Genomic DNA, 16,112 nt, shown 5'->3' with positions numbered 1-16,112 from the left:
AAATGATACAAAACTTGACAGGCGGTCTACCGGTAGTAAACCAAGGCCGCTTGGCAAGTCTCGGTCCAATCCAGAAATGTTTAATCCCCACACACGAAAGAAAGGTAGAAATGACCACAGGAGAAGAACGAAGCGCCGGAATGCAAAACAGACAACGGGGAAAATGCTCGAATGCATGAGACGAACACGTATGCAAATGCAATGCACATGATGACACGATATGAGATGCATGACATGACAACAACACACGGAGACAAAGACCCGAACCCGAGAAAATAAAATAACTTAATGCCGGAAACGGCAAGAGTTGGAGTACAAATTGGGAAAGTTACATCCGGGGTGTTACAACACTCCACCACTACGAAAGGATCTCGTCCCGAGATCTAGGACTGAAAGAACGCCGGGTACTCAGAACGGAGGTGATCCTCGCGTTCCCAGGTAGCTTCACGGTCAGAATGGTGTGACCACTTGACTTTGAGAAATTTGATTGACTTGTTGCGAGTCTTGCGTTCAGTCTCTTCAAGAATAGCAACTGGGTGCTCACGATAGGAGAGATCTTCTTGGAGCTCAATGTCCTCGAAGTTGACGGTGCGGTCAGGAGTCTTGAAGCACTTTCAGATCTGAGAGACATGGAACACGTCATGAACAATTGCAAAGTTTGAAGGAAGCTCATGTTGATAGGCGAGGTCGCCTCTCTTGCTGACAATCTTGAAAGGTCCCACATATCTAGGGGCAAGCTTCCCTTTGATACTGAAGCGACGAGTACCTTTCATAGGAGAGACGCGGAGGTAAACATGATCTCCGATCTCGAAAGCCAAATCACGGTGCTTACTATCATAGTAGCTCTTCTGACGGGATTGGGCTGCTTTGAGGTTATCACGAATGACTTTGCACATTTCTTCTGCCTCTGTGATTAAGTCATTACCCAGTAGCTGACGTTCACCGGTTTCAGACCAGTTGAGAGGGGTACAACACTTCCTGCCATACAAAATTTCAAATGGGGCCTTGCCCGAACTTGCTTGAAAACTATTGTTGTAGGAGAATTCAGCATAAGGAAGACAATCCTCCCACTTCATGCCGAAGGAGATCACACAAGCCCTGAGCATATCTTCAAGAATCTGGTTGACACGCTCGACTTGACCGCTAGTTTGAGGATGGAAAGCTGTGCTGAAGCGGATGTTGGTGCCCATGGCCTTCTGAAAAGAATCCCAAAACTTCAAGGTAAAGATGCTGCCACGGTCTGAAGAGATCACTTGAGGAATACCGTGCATAGAGACAATTCGAGAGGTATAGAGTTCCGCCAATTGAGTTGCGGTGATCGACTCTTTGATAGGCATAAAATGAGCCACTTTGGTGAGTTTGTCGATGACAACGAATATAGCATCATTGCCACGCTTGGACTTTGGAAACCCAGTCACGAAGTCCATCTCAATGTGGTCGAACTTCCATTCTGGAATGGCAAGAGGTTGGAGGAGACCTGCTGGCCTTTGGTGTTCTGCCTTCACTCTTCTGCAGACATCACATTCATTCACGAATTGAGCAATCTCGCGCTTCATCCGAGTCCACCAATAAGCTTGCTTGAGGTCCTGATACATCTTCGTGCTCCCAGGGTGGATGGAGAGGAGAGAATTGTGAGCCTCATTCATGATCACTTTACGGAGGTCACCTTTGGGTACGACAATACGATCCTCGAAGAAGAGAGTATCCTTGTCATCAAGGCGGTAGCACTTGTACTTGGGCTGACTCTTGGCAATCCCAATCTTCACTTTTTTCACCATAGCATCAAGAAGCTGGGCTTGGCGAATCTGGTCTTCCAAGGTAGGAGACACTTGAAGGTTGGCGAGGAAACCTTGAGGAACAACTTGTAGATTAAGTTTGCGGAAAGCTTCACAAAGCTCGGGTTGATAAGGCTTAAGAATCAGACTGTTGCAGTAAGCTTTCCTGCTCAATGCGTCAGCAATCACATTGGCCTTGCCTGGAGTATACTCGATACTCGGATTATACTCTTGAATCATTTTGACCCATCGAGTTTGCGTGAGGTTGAGATTGGGCTGAGTGAAGATGTACTTGAGACTCTTGTGATCAGTGAAAATGTCCACTTTTCTTCCCAATGGAAGATGTCTCCAAGTCAAAAGAGCATGCACAACTGCCGCCAACTCGAGATCATGAGTGGGGTAGTTTTTCTCATTAGGCTTCAATTGGCGAGATGTATAAGCAACAACTTTCTTCTCTTGCATCAAAACTGCGCCAAGACCTTGGAGAGAGGCATCACAAAAGACCTCGTACGGCTTGGATTCATCAGGCGGAGTGAGAACTGGAGCAGTGATCAATTTCTCTTTCAAAGTGTTGAAAGCAATGTCACACTCCGGAGACCAAACGTACTTGACGTGCTTCTGGAGAAGATTAGAGAGAGGCTTCGCGATCTTAGAAAAGTTTTCAACGAATCTTCGGCAATAGCTTGCGAGACCGAGGAAGCTACGGAGTTGCTTCATGTTCTGAGGAGGTTCCCAATTCACAATTGCAGACAACTTCTCAGGATTGACGGCAATGCCCTTGGCAGAGATGATATGACCAAGATAAAGAACCTCATCGAGCCAAAATGCGCACTTGGAGAACTTGGCGTAGAACTGATGTTCTCTGAGCTTATCGAGTACCAAACGCAAGTGCTTGGCATGATCTTCCTTGTTCTTCGAGAAAACTAGAATGTCGTCGAGATAGACCAAAACGAAGTCATTGGTGTAGGCGTTGAAGATGAAGTTCATCATGCGAGAGAACGTCAGAGGAGCGTTGACGACGCCAAAAGACATGACTGTGTATTCATATGAACCAAAGCTTGTCCTGAAAGCCGTCTTGGTAATATCTTGCTCACGGATTCGAATCTGATGATAACCCATACGGAGATCAAGCTTGGAGAATACTTGAGCACCTTTAAGTTGTTCAAACAGCTCATTGATGTTGGGAAGTGGGTATTTGTTCTTGATGGTCTTCTTGTTCATTGGACGGTAATCAACACAAAGTCGGTCCGTTCCATCCTTCTTCTTCACAAAAAGAACACCACAACCCCATGGAGAAGAACTAGGCCGGATAAGACCCATTTTCTCTTGAATATCGAGTTGCTTCTTCAACTCCTTCAACTCTTCAGGTCCGAGCTTGTAAGGACGTTTGCACACAGGTTCCGTGCCAGGCTCAATATCAATAACGAATTCAACTGGCCGGTGCGGAGGCATTCCTGGAAGCTCTTCTGGAAAGACGTCTTGATATTCGCAAACGACTGGAATTTGCGAGATGGCATCCAATTCACCCTTCTCACTGGGAGAAAACAGACGGATAGTATTATCACGAGCGGCAAAGACAATTACATCCTCAGACGAATGAGTCATTTGAATCTGCCTGGCAGCACAATCAAGATGTGCCTTGTGCTTAGAAAGGCAATCCATCCCGAGAATAAGATCAATATCCGAGTTACCAAGAACAATTGGGGAAGAAAGGAACTTGTAATCGCCCAATGTGATAGTAACCTCCGGGACGCAGGTGTTAGCTGTCATCTGCTTGCCCGGTGACACAATTTGCAAGGAACTTTGCAGATACTGATAATCACACTCATACTTTGATGCAAAAGGTTTGGAAATGAAACAATGCGACGCACCAGTGTCAAAAAGAACTTTTGCAGGAATATCGTTAACTGGAAGGTTACCCATGATGACATCTGACGAATCCTCTGCCTGAGCTGCATTCATCAAGTTGACCTTGGCGTGCTTGGGGTTATGCTTGACCACAACTGTACTTGCCGATCTGACAGGAGGAGGAGGAGGAAGACGCCTCTAGTTGAAACACTTGTTGGCATAGTGACCCTTCTGTTGGCACTTGTTGCACGTGACCTCTGAAAGCGGACGGTGGTACGGAGCACTCGATCTTGGAGCTTGAGACGAAGTCTTGTTCTGAAAGCCAGGGTTGGGTGGGTGGGAAGATCCACTGCCACCTTTGCTCTTCTGCTGATACGGCTGACGGAACGGAGGAGGAGGAAGCCAATACTTCTGCTGCTTGGCCACTTGAGTAGAGGAAGAAGGGGTAGCATCTCTGACTCACTTCTTGGAAGCATCACACCTCAACTAAGCAGCCTCTTGCTTCAGTGCCATGTTGTAGAACTCATCATATCTCAAGGGCTCAAAGAGAACAAGAGCTAGCTGAATTTCTTCTCTGAGACCACCCCTGAACTGATATATCATGCTCTTCTCATCAGGGACGTCCTGCTTGGCAAAGCGGGCGAGCTTCTGGAACAACTTGTTGTAGTCATAGACAGACAAAGAGCCTTGCTTCAGGTTGCGGAATTCCTCACGCTTGCTTTCAACCACGCTCTGGGGAATATGATGAGCTCGGAAATCTCGACGGAAATCATCCCAAGTGATAACACGTCCACCTCTGGAGTCCTTGTACTGCTGGAACCATTCTGCAGCTTGATCTTTGAGTTGGAAGGAAGCGAACTTGACAAAGTCCTCAGGCCTGACGTTACTGCACTCGAAATGCTTGCACAGATCCACTAGCCAATCGTCAGCATCGGTTGCCTCAACACAATTGCTGAAAGTCTTTGGCCCGTTAGCAAGGAACTGGTTGAGTGTAGCAAAGTGATTCTGATTGTTGCCTTGATTCCCTTGGTTGCCTTGATTGCGCTCTTGAAGAATTTGCATGATCAACTGTGTGTTTGCATTGGTTGCGGCCATCACAGCTTGCCATGCCTCCGGAGGAGGTGGAGGTGGTGGCGGATCAGGATTCGGAGTCGTGCGCGTTGGAGGAGCCATCCTGAAGAGGTTGACATCCATTAGCACATTGACAGACAAATATTGAAGCTGAATCCAACGGAATGAAAATTGCAACATATAGTCTTCACCTCCGAACAAAATGAACGAATGCATTCCTCTTGAAATGGTCACATATCCATAAATTGAGAAGCCACGTAGAATTAAGGTAGAGAAATAAATCAACAAGGTACGGATCAAGAATGAATAATCGGTAAGAAATCCCAATCTCAAACCAATATCCGTGGAAGAAGAACTAGAGCTACAAGAATCCCCACCTATGAAACTCCCGAACCTTTCTGGTTATGCAATCAGGTGTTGGGGATACAGGGGAAGCATAATATCTCACCCAAATCTAGCAAATCCTACATCCAACTGTATCCATCCTTCAACACATAACCAAGAAACCTTCGGAAACCATCTACCTTAACCTTTGAAAAGCATCCGTTATAGAAGTTATGGCGATACTCCCGAATTCCCGCCCCAGTACTGGGTGGCGTCGAGGTTATCTCACCAACGAACTGCATAAAAGAGATTTTTGATGTCGACGTACTAAACTCAGGTATTCCAGAACTGCAATGATAAAATTATGATGACAACACGTCAGAGCTCAACTCCCCGGGACACTTCCACTAAACCCCTGACAGGAGGCACCAAGACAATGTTCTCATCATAAAACCATCGGAACGATTCCAAGATACCCGCGTGATCCTAAATTTTTTTTAGTGAAATTTGAGAAGAGAATAGTCAAAACTCTACGTTAGGATGTCTTACCGGAGCGATGAGGAGACTGGGAAGTAAAAAGAATTCCTAAACTCTCCGATATATAATTCCTAAATGACTCAAAACATTTTTCTAGACACAACTCGGCCGCTAAAAACGATCAAGCAATGGGGCTCCTAAGGTCGGGGAAGGCTCTGATTACCAACTTGTAACACCCTCGATGCGACTATAGCTCCCACGTGTCGAGGCACGACTTAGAGACATAATCGCATTGAAGGCATATGTCGCAAGTTAGGCAATCTTCACAACATCCCATGTATTGTAAATCATAAAGGGGAGATAACATAGTTGGCTTACACTCGCCACGTCAATCAAGTACATAAATAACATTACATCATCCAAACACTCATGGCCCGACTATGGTGCCAAAATAAAAGATAACCCAACATGCGACACGGTCCCAATCACCCCCAACTGGGCACCACTACTGATCATCGGGAAAGGAAACATAGTAACGTTGAGAGTCTTCGTCGAACTCCCACTTGAGCTCAAGCGCGTCTACTGGAGCGGAATCATCAGGCCCTGCTTCCGGTGTAATAGTAATCTGTGAGCCACAGAGACTCAGCAATCTCGCACCCTCGCGATCAAGACTATTTAAGCTTATAGGTATGGCAAGGTAATATTTGGAGCTGCAGCAAGCGACTAGCAAAATATGGTGGCTAACTTATTCGCAAAAGAGAGCGAGAAGAGGAGGCAAAGCGCGAGCGAGAAACTAGAGAACAACCTGTACAAACATTACTCCGACACCGTGTCCGCCTCCCGGACTCCGCCGAGAAGAGGCCATCACGGTAACACACCCAGTTGATTCATTTTAATTAAGTTAAGGTTCAAGTTATCTACAACCGGACATTAACAAATTCCCATCTGCCCATAACCGCGGGCACGGCTTTCGAAAGTTCAAATCCCTGCAGGGGAGTCCCAACTTAGCCCATGACAAGCTCTCACGGTCAACGAAGGAATAGACCTCCTCCCCAGACGTTTCGATCAGACTCGGTATCTCGGTTCTTCAAGACACTTCAACAGGTTAAAACAAGACCAGCAACACCGCCCGAATGTGCTGACAAATCCCGATAGGAGCTGCACATATCTCTTTCTCAGGGCACACTCAGATGAGCGCTCCATACAACTAAAACCAAACCTCGAGTTTCCCCGAGGGGGCGCTGCACATGACTCTAGTTTGGACCAACACTCAGAGGAGCACTGGCCCGGGGGGGGGGTTTAAAATAAGATGACCCTCGGGCTCCGGAAACCCAAGGGAAAAAGAGGCTAGGTGGCAAATGGTAAGACCAAGGTTGGGCATTGCTGGAAAAGCTTTAATCAAGGCGAACTATCAAGGGGTTCCCATTATAACCCAACCGCGTAAGGAACGCAAAATCCGGGAACATAACACCGATATGACGGAAACTAGGGCGGCAAGAGTGGAACAAAACACTAGGCGAGAGGCCGAGCCTTCCACCTTTTACCAAGTATATAGATGCATTAAGATAACAATGTAATATAATGATATCCCAACAAGTAAATAAATGTTCCAACAAGGAACGGCCTCCAATCTTCACCTGCAACTAGCAACGCTATAAGACGGGCTGAGCAAAGCGGTAACATAGCCAATCAACGGTTTGCTAGGACATGGTGGGTTAGAGGTTTGACATGGCAATTTGGTAGGCTTGAAAGCAAATGGTAGGCATCATAGCATTGGCATAGCAAAAGAGCGAGCAATCTAGCATAGCAAAGATAGTAGTGATTTCGAGGGTATGATCATCTTGCCTGCACAGTTGTCAGAGTTGACTAGATCCTCGAAAGCAAACTCAACGGTCTCCTCATTAACACTTGTCTGGAATTTCAGATCAGATAGCACTCTTCGGAGCAACAAAACTACATGCTACAGGAACTGAACATGACAAAGTAAAGCATGGCATGGAGCTACTCAAAGAGCTTAACAAAAGTCCCTTAGTGACCTTGAGCCAAAAGGGATCAGAAAATACAAATGCAAGCATATGATCATAGCAAAAACATAATCAGTTTTCATACTTAGTGAAAACTGGCACATGCTGAAACATAACTCAAGTAGGCATGTTTACGAGCTCGATGCACTCACTACGGTGCAAGTCATGAAAAGATAAGCATACATATATCAAGAAAACACAAAATGCAAGCTAGACATGGCAAGAACAATAGCATAGCATGCACAGATCAACTACAACATCATGGGCAAAATTGCAAACAAGTTGACAATCTGCCCAGATTCACAAAGTAGCAAAAGTAGAGCTCGATTGACTCAAGCCAGGGTGCTCCATAATTGCAAACAAAGACATGGATGGATAGAGCACTACAAGATTAACAAAACATCCTTACTGATCATCCTCAAAAGAGGCACGGATCACTAGGAAACAACATGAACATATGGCCATATGAGATAAACAGCTCAAGGACTTAGTGGAATTGCTAAGTCCCTGAAAACAGAATTATCGAGTGCCTCACTTTGCAAGTTTGCACTAGTCACCATACTCATCACAAAAATACATGGGTTGCACCTCTGGAAATATGACAAAACCCTTAACAAAACATATGTAGAACATCAGGGCATAGCATGCATACAATAATCATGGCAAAAATGACAAAACTCTAAATGGAGTAGCAGATCTGACAATTAACTCAAGTAGCCCTCTTCTAACAGCATTTCGGGCATCAAGATGAACTCAAATGAAAATTATGCAATGGAATGAAATGATGTACTCTCTGAGATGAACATTTTGATATGCTATGTGCATGAATCGGAGCTACGGATGCAAAGTTACGGGGCTACGAACATGAGCACTTGGATCTGGAATTTTTGGACTTAGACGAAATTCAACCTCGCAGAAAAAGTCAATTCGGGACACGGAAGCCGAGGCGGTGGCAGATCTCGCCGGAGCTCCTTGCCGGAGAGGGGATCTGGCAACGAGGAGGACGACGGAGGGCGGCGGGGCTGAGGCGAGGTGGCGGCGGAGCGGCGGAGGCGGCGGGGCGCTCCGGCCGGCGCGGGCGGCGGCGGACGAGGGAGACGATGGCGGGTGAGGGAGACGAGGCCCCGGGTGGCGGCGGCGGATCCCGGGCCGCGGGGGCCGGCCACGGGCCGCGCGGGCCCGCGGGGAGTGCGACGACGATGTGGGGTGCCCGCGCCACGTGGCGCGCCGCGGTTGGCGGCGGCGATTTGTCCGGGGGGGTCGGACGTGTCCGGCGCGGCAGAAGACGGATCTAGGGTTTCGGGGGGGGGGAGGAGAAGGAGATTTCCGGGGGATCTTTAAATAGGCATAGGAGGAGCTAAGAGAGTCCAAATGAGGTGCGGTTTTCGGCCACGCGATCGTGATCGAACGCTCTAGATGATGGAGAAGGCTTAGGTGGGTTTTGGGCCAAATTGAAGGGGTGTTGGGCTGCAACACACACGAGGCCTTTTCGGTCCCTCGGTTAACCGTTGGAGTATCAAACGAAGTCCAAATGATACGAAACTTGACAGGCGGTCTACCGGTAGTAAACCAAGGCCGCTTGGCAAGTCTCGGTCCAATCCGGAAATGTTTAATGCCCACACACGAAAGAAAGGTAGAAATGACCACCGGAGGAGAACGAAGCGCCGGAATGCAAAATGGACAACGGGGAAAATGCTCGAATGCATGAGACAAACACGTATGCAAATGCAATGCACATGATGACACGATATGAGATGCATGACACGACAACAACACACGGAGATAAAGACCCGAACCCGAGAAAATAAAATAACTTAACGCCGGAAACGGCAAGAGTTGGAGTACAAATTGGGAAAGTTACATCCGGGGTGTTACAGAGAGGTTGATGAAGATCCAGCAGCACGACGGCGTGGTGGTGGATGCAGTAGTCACCGCAGCAGGGCTTCGCCGTTCTCTACGGAGGAGGAGGAGGAGGTGTTGGAGGGGAGAGGGAGGCGCCAGGGGCATGGGTGCGGCTGCCCTCCCTCCTCCCCTCTATATATAGGGTCCCTAGGGGGGCGCCGGCCCTCGGAGATGGGATCTCCTAGGGGGGGGGGGGCGGCCAAGGGGGTTGGAGTGCCCCCAAGGTAAGTGGGGCACCCCCCCACCCTAGGGTTCCCAACCCTAGGCGCAGGGGGAAGGCCCAAGGGGGGCGCACCAGCCCACTAGGGGCTGGTTCCCCTCCCACTTCAGCCCATGGGGCCCTCCGGGATAGGTGGCCCCACCCGATGGACCCCCGGGACCCTTCCGGTGGTCCCGGTACAATACCGGTGACCCCGAAACTTGTCCCGATGGCCGAAATAGCACTTCCTATACATAATTCTTTACCTCCGGACCATTTCAGAACTCCTCGTGACGTTCGGGATCTCATACGGGACTCCGAACAACTTTTGGATTACTGCATATACATATCTCTACAACCCTAGCGTCACCGAACCTTAAGTGTGTAGACCCTACGGGTTCGGGAGACATGTAGACATGACCGAGACGGCTCTCCGGTCATTAACCAACAACGGGATCTGGATACCCATGTTGGCTCCCACATGCTCCTCGATGATCTCATCGGATGAACCACGATGTCGAGGATTCACGCAACCCCGTATACAATTCCCTTTGTCAATCGGTACGTTACTTGCCCGAGATTCGATCGTCGGTATCCCAATACCTCGTTCAATCTCGTTACCGGCAAGTCACTTTACTCGTACCGTAATGCATGATCCCGTGACCAGATACTTGGTCACTTTGAGCTCATTATGATGATGCATTACCGAGTGGGCCCAGAGATACCTCTCCGTCATACGGAGTGACAAATCCCAGTCTTGATCCGTGTCAACCCAACAGACACTTTTGGAGATACCCGTAGTATACCTTTATAGTCACCCAGTTATGTTGTGACGTTTGGTACACCCAAAGCACTCCTACGGTATCCGGGAGTTACACAATCTCATGGTCTAAGGAAAAGATACTTGACATTGGAAAAACTCTAGCAAACGAACTATACGATCTTGTGCTATGTTTGGGATTGGGTCTTGTCCATCACATCATTCTGCTAATGATGTGATCTCGTCATCAATGACATCCTATGTCCATAGTCAGGAAACCATGACTATCTGTTGATCAACGAGCTAGTCAACTAGAGGCTTACTAGGGACATGTTGGTGTCTATGTATTCACACATGTATTACGATTTCCGGATAACACAATTATAGCATGAATAAAAGACAATTATCATGAACAAGGAAATATAATAATAATCCTTCTATTATTGCCTCTAGGGCATATTTCCAACAGTCTCCCACTTGCACTAGAGTCAATAATCTAGTTACATTGTGATGAATCGAACACCCATGGAATTCTGGTGTTGATCATGTTTTGCTCTAGGGAGAGGTTTAGTCAACAGATCTGCTACATTCAGGTCCGTATGCACTTTACAAATATCTATGTCTCCATCTTGAACATTTTCACGAATGGAGTTGAAGCGACGCTTGATGTGCCTGGTCTTCTTGTGAAACCTGGGCTCCTTGGCAAGTGCAATAGCTCCAGTGTTGTCACAGAAGAGTTTGATCGGCCCCGACGCATTGGGTATGACTCCTAGGTCGGTGATGAACTTCTTCACCCAAATTGCTTCATGCGCTGCCTCCGAGGCTGCCATGTCCTCCGCTTCACATGTAGATCCCGCCACGACGCTCTGCTTGCAACTACACCAGCTTACTGCCCCACCATTCAAAATATACACGTATCCGGTTTGTGACTTAGAGTCATCCAGATCTGTGTCGAAGCTAGCGTTGACGTAACCCTTTACGACGAGCTCTTCGTCACCTCCATAAACGAGAAACATTTCCTTAGTCCTTTTCAGGTACTTCAGGATATTCTTGACCGCTGTCCAGTGTTCCTTGCCGGGATTACTTTGGTACCTACCTACCAAACTTACGGCAAGGTTTACATCAGGTCTGGTACATAGCACGGCATACATAATAGAACCTATGGCTGAGGCATAGGGGATGACACTCATCTCTTCTATATCTTCTTCTGTGGTCGGACATTGAGCTGAGCTCAATTTCACACCTTGCAACACAGGCAAGAACCCCTTCTTAGACTGATCCATATTGAACTTCTTCAATATCTTATCAAGGTATGTGCTTTGTGAAAGACCTATGAGGCGTCTTGATCTATCTCTGTAGATCTTGATGCCTAATATATAAGCAGCTTCTCCATGGTCCTTCATTGAAAAACTCTTATTCAAGTAGGCCTTAATGTTGTCCAAAAGCTCTATATCATTTCCCATCAAAAGTATGTCATCTACATATAATATGAGAAATGCTATAGAGCTCCCACTTACTTTCTTCTAAACGCAGGCTTCTCCACAAGTCTGCATAAACCCAAACGTTTTGATCATCTCATCAAAGCGAATGTTCCAACTCCGAGATGCTTGCACCAGCCCATAAATCAAGCGTTGGAGCTTGCACACCTTGTCAGCATTCTTAGGATCGACAAAACCTTCCGGCTGCATCATATACAATTCTTCCTTAAGGAAACCATTAAGGAATGTCGTTTTGACGTCCATTTGCCATATCTCATAATCATAGAATGTGGCAATTGCTAACATGATTCGGACGGACTTCAGCTTCGCTACCGGTGAGAAAGTCTCATCGTAGTCAACCCCTTGAACTTGTCGATAACCCTTAGCGACAAGCCGAGCTTTATAGATGGTCACATTACCATCCGCGTCTGTCTTCTTCTTAAAGATCCATTTATTTTCTATGGCTCGCCGCTCAACGGGCAAGTCAGTCAAAGTCCATACTTCGTTTTCATACATGGATCCTATCTCGGATTTCATGGCTTCCAGCCATTTGTCGGAATCCGGGCCCGCCATCGCTTCTTCATAGTTCGAAGGTTCACCGTTGTCTAACAACATGATTTCCAAGACAGGGTTGCCATACCATTTTGGTGTGGAACGTGTCCTTGTGGACCTTCGAATTTCAGTAGCAACTTGATCTGAAGTTTCATGATCATCATCATTAACTTCCTCTCTAGTCGGTGCAGGCACCTCAGGAACATTTTCTTGAGTTGCACCACTTTCCGGTTCAAGAGGTAATACTTCATCAAGTTCTACTTTCCTCCCACTTACTTCTTTCGAGAGAAACTCTTTCTCTAGAAAGGATCCATTCTTGGCAACAAAGATCTTGCCTTCGGATCTGAGGTAGAAGGTATACCCAATAGTTTCTTTAGGGTATCCTATGAAGACGCATTTTTCTGACTTGGGTTCGAGCTTTTCAGGTTGAAGTTTCTTGACATAAGCATCGCATCCCCAAACTTTTAGAAACGACAGCTTAGGTTTCTTCCCAAACCATAATTCATACGGTGTCGTCTCAACGGATTTTGACGGAGCCCTATTTAAAGTGAATGCGGCAGTCTCTAAAGCATAGCCCCAAAAAGATAGCGGTAAATAGGTAAGAGACATCATAGATCGCACCATATCTAACAGAGTGCGATTATGACGTTCGGACACACCATTACGCTGAGGTGTTCCAGGCTGCGTGAGTTGTGAAACTATTCCACATTTTCTTAAGTGTGTGCCAAATTCATGACTCAAGTATTCTCCTCCACGATCTGATCGCAGGAACTTGATTTTCCTGTCACGTTGATTTTCAACCTCACTCTGAAATTCCTTGAACTTTTCAAAGGTCTCAGACTTGTGTTTCATTAAATAGATATACCCATATCTACTCAAGTCATCAGTGAGGGTGAGAACATAACGATAGCCACCGCGAGCCTCAACACTCATTGGACCGCACACATCAGTATGTATGATTTCCAATAAGTTGGTTGCTCGCTCCATTGTTCCTGAGAACGGAGTCTTGGTCATTTTACCCATGAGGCATGGTTCGCACGTGTCAAATGATTCGTAATCAAGAGACTCTAAAAGTCCATCTGCATGGAGCTTCTTCATGCGTTTGACACCTATGTGACCAAGGCGGCAGTGCCACAAGTATGTGGGACTATCATTATCAACCTTACATCTTTTGGTACTCACACTATGAATATGTGTAGCATTACGCTCGAGATTCATTAAGAATAAACCATTCACCATCGGAGCATGACCATAAAACATATCTCTCATATAAATAGAACAACCATTATTCTCGGATTTAAATGAGTAGCCATCTCATATTAAACGAGATCCTGATACAATGTTCATGCTCAAACTTGGCACTAAATAACAATTATTGAGGTTCAAAACTAATCCCGTAGGTAAATGTAGAGGTAGCGTGCCGACGGCGATCACATCGACCTTGGAACCATTCCCGACGCGCATCGTCACCTCGTCCTTCGCCAGTCTCCGCTTATTCCGCAGCTCCTGCTTTGAGTTACAAATGTGAGCAACTGCACCGGTATCAAATACCCAGGAGCTACTACGAGTACTGGTAAGGTACACATCAATTACATGTATATCACATATACCTTTCGTTTTGCCGGCCTTCTTGTCCGCTAAGTATTTGGGGCAGTTCCGCTTCCAGTGACCACTCTCCTTGCAATAAAAGCACTCAGTCTCGGGCTTGGGTCCATTCTTTGGCTTCTTCCCGGCAGCTTGCTTGCCGGGCGCGGCAACTCCCTTGCCGTCCTTCTTGAAGGTTTTCTTACCCTTGCCTTTCTTGAACTTAGTGGTTTTATTCACCATCAACACTTGATGTTCCTTTTTGACTTCTACCTCTGCTGATTTCAGCATTGCAAATACTTCAGGAATGGTCTTTTCCATCCCCTGCATATTGAAGTTCATCACAAAGCTCTTGTAGCTCGGTGGAAGCGACTGAAGGATTCTGTCAATGATCGCGTCATCCGAGAGATTAACTCCCAGCTGAGTCAAGCGGTTATGTAACCCAAACATAGTGAGTATGTGCTCACTGACAGAACTATTTTCCTCCATCTTACAGCTGAAGAACTTGTCGGAGACTTCATATCTCTCGTCTCGGGCATGAGCTTGAAAAACCATTTTCAGCTCTTCGAACATCTCATATGCTCCGTGTCTCTCAAATTGCTTTTGGAGCCCCGGCTCTAAGCTGTAAAGCATGTCGCACTGAACGAGGGAGTAATCATCGGAACGTGTCTGCCAAGCGTTCATAACGTCTTGTTCTGCAGGGAGAACAGGTGCTTCACCTAGCGGTGCTTGTAGGACATAATCTTTCTTGGCAGCTATGAGGATGATCCTCAGGTTCCGGACCCAGTCCGTATAGTTGCTGCCATCATCTTTCAGCTTGGTTTTCTCTAGGAACGCGTTGAAGTTGAGGACAACGTTGGCCATTTGATCTACAATACATGTTGTAAAGATTTTAGACTAAGTTCATGATAATTAAGTTCATCTAAAAAAAATTATTAAATTATTCAATGAACTCCCACTTAGATAGATATCCCTCCAGTCATCTAAGTATAACATGATCCGAGTTAACTAGGTCGTGTCCGATCATCACGTGAGACGGACTAGTCAACATTGGTGAACATCTTCATGTTGATCGTATCTTCTACACGACTCATGCTCGACCTTTCGGTCTTCTGTGTTCCGAGGCCATGTCTGTACATGCTAGGCTCGTCAAGTCAACCTAAGTGTTTGCATGTGTAAATCTGTCTTACACCCGTTGTATGTGAACGTTGGAATCTATCACACCCGATCATCACGTGGTGCTTTGAAACAACGAACTGTCGCAACGGTGCACAGTTAGGGGGAACACTTTCTTGAAATTATTATGAGGGATCATCTTATTTACTACCGTCGTTCTAAGTAAACAAGATGCAAAAACATGATAAACATCACATGCAATCAAATAATAATAGTGACATGATATGGCCAATATCACATAGCTCCTTTGATCTCCATCTTGGGGCTCCATGATCATCTTGTCACCGGCATGACACCATGATCTCCATCATCATGATCTCCATCATCGTGTCTCCATGAAGTTGCTCGCCAACTATTACTTCTACTACTATGGCTAACACGTTTAGCAATAAAGTAAAGTAATTTACATGGCGTTTCTCAATGACACGCAGGTCATACAAAAAATAAAGACAACTCCTATGGCTCCTGCCGGTTGTCATACTCATCGACATGCAAGTCGTGATTCCTATTACAATAGCATGAACATCTCATACATCACATATATATCATTCATCATTCATCACAACTTTGGCCATATCACATCACAAAACACTTGCTGCAAAAACAAGTTAGACGTCCTCTAATTGTTGTTGCAAGTTTTACGTGGCTGCAATAGGGTTCTAGCAAGAACGTTTTCTTACCTACGTGAAAGCCACAACGTGATTTGTCAACTTCTATTTACCCTTCATAAGGACCCTTTTCATCAAATCCGCTCCAACTAAAGTGGGAGAGACAGACACGCGCCAGCCACCTTATGCAACTAGTGCATGTTAGTCGGTGGAACCGGTCTCACGTAAGCATACGTTTAAGGTTGGTCCGGGCTGCTTCATCCCACAATACCGTTGAAGCAAAATAAGACTAGTAGCGGCAAGAAAGTTGACAACATCTACGCCCACAACAAAT

This window comes from Triticum aestivum, chromosome 6A (assembly GCF_018294505.1).
Source record: "Triticum aestivum cultivar Chinese Spring chromosome 6A, IWGSC CS RefSeq v2.1, whole genome shotgun sequence".
In the NCBI taxonomy this organism is placed as follows: domain Eukaryota; kingdom Viridiplantae; phylum Streptophyta; class Magnoliopsida; order Poales; family Poaceae; genus Triticum; species Triticum aestivum.
This window is presented reverse-complemented; position numbering follows the sequence as displayed.